Source organism: Rhinopithecus bieti, unplaced genomic scaffold (assembly GCF_001698545.2).
Source record: "Rhinopithecus bieti isolate Rb0 unplaced genomic scaffold, ASM169854v2 scaffold_49457, whole genome shotgun sequence".
NCBI lineage: Eukaryota > Metazoa > Chordata > Mammalia > Primates > Cercopithecidae > Rhinopithecus > Rhinopithecus bieti.
Window position 1 is genome coordinate 21291 of NW_016820128.1, and position 6100 is coordinate 27390.

The following is a 6100-nucleotide window of genomic DNA, read 5'->3' on the forward strand; positions in this document are numbered from 1 at the left end:
ATACAGAGAAGCTGAATCATTCATGTGTTGCTAGTGGGGTTGTAAAATGGTGCAGCCATTCTGGAATACAGCTTGACAGTTTCCTAAATATCCAAACATCTAATTTCCGTATGGCCTAGCAATTGTACACTTGGGCATTTATTCCAGAGAAATGAAAATTTATGTTCATGCAAAACTAGTACATGAATGTTTATAACAGTTTTATTTCTAATAGTAAAAAACTAGAAAGAACCCATATGTTCTTCCACAGGTGAATGGTTAAACAAACTGTATTTGTTTGTACATCTATATTGTTGATATACACAGCAACCTGAATATTGTGTAATAATTTCCAGGGAATTATGCTTAGTGAAAAAGCAACCTCAGAAGATCACATATTTTATGACCCATTTTATAGCATTATTGAAATGGCAAAATTATAGAAATGAAGACCAGATTAGTGGTTGCCAGTGTTTAAGGATAATGGAGTGGGGAGTAGAGATGTGGGAGGAAAGTAGATTTGATCATAAAAGGGCTGTATTTGGGATCCTTTTGTTGATAAAATTGTTCTATGACTTGACTGTATCAATGTCAATATCCTGGTTGTGATATTATAGCAAGATATCATTCAGGGGAAATTTAATAAAAGTACATAGGATCTATATGTTATTTCTTACAACTGTATATGTATCTACAACTTTCTAAAATTAAAATGTTTAGTTAAAATATATCAGTCTGGTTGATTCTATGATATAATTATGGTTGGACTGCTATGGGAATGCAAAGAAAGGACACTACACCCATTCTTGGAGGTCAAAATACCAGAGAAGGCATTAAGGGGAAGGTGGTTTTTGATTTGGGTCCTGAAGATAGAACAAACATTACACAGAGGAACAAGTAGAAGAAGGTTCTGCCAAGTTGATGAAATGTCAAAAGTCAAGAGTGTCTGGGGCACTAGTCAGGTCATGGAACAATTCATGTTCTGGAAGCCATTCTATGATTCATGTTTCTATTCTCCACAGTAGAGCTTAAGTCACTTAATTGATGTTCAGTGTTCTAGGTCCAAGTACTTCAGAGAAACAGAACCAATAGGATACACTACTGAGAGAGAGAGAGAGAGAGAGAGAGAGAGAGAGAGAGAGAGAGAGAGAGACTTATTGTGGGAATTGGCTCATGTAATTATTGAGGTGGAGAAGTCCTGTTTGAAAGCTGAGGTGCCAGAAATTCCAGTGGTATAATTCAGTTGAGTCCAAAAACCTGAGAAGCAGGAGCTCCTGTGTCTAAGCGCAGAAGGACATGGATGTCCCAGCTCAAACAGGGAGAGGAAATTTATCCTTCTTCTATCTTTTCATTCTATTTGGGCCCTCACAGGACTGGAGGATGCCCATCAATATTGGTGACAGCCATCTTCTTTACTCAGTCTACTGACTAAAATGCTAATTTCTTCTGGAAACACACTCACAGACACACCCGGTAATACTTTCCCAACTCTCTGGGCTAGCCAAATGTACACACAAAATTAACCATCATAGCCAGGTGTGGTGTCACGTGCCTATAGCCCCAGTTCATCAGGGAGGCTGAGGTACAGGATTTCTTGAGCCCAGAAGTTTGAGTCCAGCCTGGGCAACATATGAGACCCTCATCTCACTTAAAAAAAGAAGAAGAAAAAAATTAACCATCACAACTCAGTTAATGTTTGTGTGTGATCCAATGACACTTGAGCTTATTTTTTGAAGTTATGAGTTAATTTTTAAAACCAGATATTTACTTTTAATTGATCATCTTAATATATTCTTCAATTAAGATAATTAAAATACTAAATTTTAGTCCCAGTACGCCAGATAAACCTTCACAGAGTGTGTATATGGTCAGCTTGACCCACCAGTTCATCTTTCCCCCAGCCCTTCAATAACCAGCATAGTACACAAAGAAGACCTCCATAAATATTCATTGCATTAAATAAACCTATGAATGTTGCAAGAAGTCAGCACCTGTTTGGAGGCAAAGATTAAACAATTTTCTAAACCTCAAGAATGTATTTATACAAGGCATAATGTAGATTATGAGTGTTACTTGTTTATAACAAAATAATTTCCTTTAAATTATGAAATGTAAAAGTAACTAGAAATATTAACCAAATAAGAAATAAAGTAATGAAAATTAAAGATGAAAATTCTAAACTCTGATTTAAGAGTTATAACAACCTTCCTAAGGTAGCCAAGTGATATTCATCTTTCTTTCCCACAGTGCTCATTCATTCAATCATTCAAAAAATAGATGCAGAATGCTACATATACAAAAAGCGCTAATACAATCTCTAATTATCCTTCTGATTAAATTCTGTAACCTAGACATTGGCTGTGTATATATTACACACACACACAGAGGCACATATATACATGCACTTAGTTTCTTTAACTAAAAGGTTATCTATTCAGGATGAACTTGTTTTCCCAGCACCCACTATTATCATGCCTGCTGTCTTGTACATTCCTTGAGTGCATCTTGCAAAACGGCCTTGTATTTCAAGCTATTTTTTTTTTTTTTAAGATCTGAACATATTTATGTTGGGAATAAAGTTTAAGGGGAAAATAGCATTTAAAAAACATTTTTTACTGCAACATGACCAAAATCCAGGATAAGAAAAAAGAGTAAAATATGATTTTCTTGCAGGCCCATTCTGCTTAATTTCAGTGTTGGAATTAAGAGATACAACTTATAGAGAACACACACTGCTGCACCGGCCTGTAGAGAGTTGGAGCAGACTTGATATACTGGTGGGTTGAACAATCTGTCTCTGCCATATGGGCAGAACCTCAGTTTCTTCTCTAGATGTCTCCTTGGCATTTTGTGCCCCATCAACTCTGGCTGCGTCTATTCCATTTCTAGGCAAAAAAGATTGAATATAGCTTAAGTATCTTATGCTATATTCTCCAAAGAATAACCTGAGAAAATAATACATATCATATATATCCATAACCTGTTATTGAGATACGCATAGAATAATTAGTTGTTTATTAAATTTTTGCTAAGACTGAAATAATGCATTGTAACCACGTAAACATGAAAGATTTGTCAAAGTGCACAAATGAAGTGGGAAGTGATAACTATCTACAGTCATTTAAAAAGGAAGGCTAGCCATTAACAAACTTCTTGATAATTCACAACTCAATCAGGGACAGGAAATAATAAAGTAGTAAGATAATATGATTCTGATTTAGGGAGATTTAAAAAATGAGAACGGTTTGTTTTAGAATTTAGCAGTAAAACTCAGTGTCTAATTTCAAATAATTTTGACAGCTAGTTGTAGTTCCAAACAACTAGTTGTAGGAGCAATAATAACTTTCTCAAAAATTTTTAGTAAAATTTAAGTTAAACAACACAAATGATGCATGTGGTTCAATACTTATCACATTGTAGTGCTTGATATAAAATTCTAAGATGAAATCATAACATCAAAATAAAAATAGTGTTTATGTTTGAATGTTTGTATTATAATTTCTTGGGCTTTTAATAATTTTCTATAAAACAAATTTGTGCTAATGTTTGTCTAGTTTGCAACGACCCAATACTCTGGAGTTATAATAGTAACCATAAAATTGCAGAAAAGCTTAAAATATTGGTTGTGGCCTCTTCTATAATTCGTAATGGTTGTTTCTTTCTTCGTATCAGTCGTGAGACCAATGAAGAGTGGAAATAAAAAAGTATATAAAATGTACAATTTTGTTACCTAGAAGGTTTTCTGCTTTCTGTACATACATCCTTTCATAGCCCTAAGTGATCAACACTGAGGAAAGGGTCACGATCTGGCTGACAGAATGGATTACTTTTATAAGTGTCTTAGTCCATTCCTACTGATGTAACAAAATACCACTGACTGGGCAATTTATAAACAACAAACAATTTGTTTCTTATAGTTCTGCAGGCTGAGAATTCCAAGATCAAGACACCGGCAGATTTAGTGTTCGGTGAAGACCACTGTCTTCTTTCAAGATGGCACCTTGATGCTGTGTCCTCACATGATGAAATGGGGGAAAGGCTAAAGGCATGAATAACTCCCTCAAGCCTCTTTTATATGATTATTAATCTCATTTATGAGGACTCTGCCCTTGTGATCTCCTAAAAACCCCACCTCTTCATACTTTATATTGGTGATCATGTTTCAATTTATGAATTTTATGGGGACACATTCAGACTATAGCAATAAAGGTTGGAGAAATCATTTAAATTAAATAATATATAGACTGATAAAAGAAATACCTTGAGTCTATGAATATTTACTATACATTTATCTGTAAGGCGTTCTCTTTTCTCATACTTTTAAAATAAATAGTGAATGATCACTTTATGTTCCCCTTACTTCTTGTTTTATCAGCCCTAACCTTTCTCACCTCTCATTTCAAACCACCCCACTATCACAAGCAAAAACTACAGCAAGAAAAAAAAAAAAAAAAAAAAAAGTCAGACTTTGTGGCCCTTGTCCCAGAAGGGAGTGAGCGATCACAACTTCTTTTCTTTGTATTCCACTGCTAGTTATTTAAAATTTCTACTGGAATGAGAGAGATTACTTTGTTCTAGGATCTCCCCTAAGAAAAAAAAACCCTGGTAACCATAGCAGCATTGCCATCCAGTCTCTTGAATCCACAACAAAATGTGGCTAGAAATGCTTAGTGCAGCCTCCCAAGGCAAACATTGCTGTGATGAGTGACAAATTGAAACAATGGGAGCTGCTCCTGTTGCCATGGAAACAAGCCTTTCCATCTGAGTGGTTCCATCCCAGTATTCACAATCTAAAGCTCTGCAAAGGTGTGCTGGTCTTAACTCCCCTACTGGTTAGCACTGTCTACCAGACTATCACTGCTGAGATGACTGACATGAAAAAACAATAGGGGCTACTCCTTATTGCCATAGTAACCCAGGTTTCTAGTAATTTGCCTTGATGGAACGTTAAAAGAGCTGTGTAGCAGATGTATGCCATACCAAAATCAAATGACAGTTAAAAAGAAGAAATGTGATAAGTTCCTTGGAATTTAAATGCATACCTATTGGGGTAAGTGTAAATGAAGGTTCTGTTTTCTAAAAAAATTATACATGCTACAATACTTCAGTGAATCACAATTTAGATCATGAAGCGCTTGAAGAAAATATGTTTATCCTCCTGCAAAGACATTTACGTAAAATACAATGAAGTTCTCTGAAGAGAATTAGCAAGCACTGAGTTTTTAAACACTGTTTTCTTTGGCAGTCTTTTGAAGGAAAGGACTCTATTGAACGACATGATACAGGTATCTCAGTTGCATTAGCTGGCATATTTGTGACTAACCAGATATTGAGATGGCATTTTATTAGCAAAGTCATAAAGTTACGATCAATTCATTATCTGCACTTAAAATTAAAATGAAAACAGATTTTAAAAAATGCTTCCTGTGTAATGGATTATCTCAGGATTTGGTAATAACGTGATATATGAGACAGATATAATAATAATTAACCCCACACAAGTTGAGGCAATGGGCATTCTGAGAATAGTGGAGAAACTGAGCCTTAATCTTGGACAGCTGGGTTCTATTCTTTTTATTTTACTGTCATACTTCAATCTGTACAACATGTACTTACTAAATATCTTTAGATAATTTAACCAAAGTGTTATTTTTGTCCTAGTTAAATGAATCTATAGTTCCAGATGCCATAGGCCATGGCTATATATACATTCTTTATTTTTCACTGTGATATGCCCTGTAGTCGTGAATGTAGAGCAGATCACAATTTCTCCTAGAACTAATACTATGACTGGACTTTGAGTTCTAACCAACTAATATGGAGTAGCATGGAGTAAGTCAGAGCCTAACTTATCAACCTATCACATAGGCAGGTCTAAAACCCATAGCGCTCCAAGATGAAGGGAAAATGAATTAAAATATGTTGTTAGTCCTGTGAGATGTGCATAAAGCACGATATGCATTGGTTACTCAGGGTATCTTGTATACCACAAATTGTACAAACAGCTTCCACAAAACTACAGGGTCATCAGTATGAACTATTGAAAATAAATAGGTCAACCAGTATTTATATGAATGAAATATTTTATTATTATTATTATTATTATTATTATTATTATTAA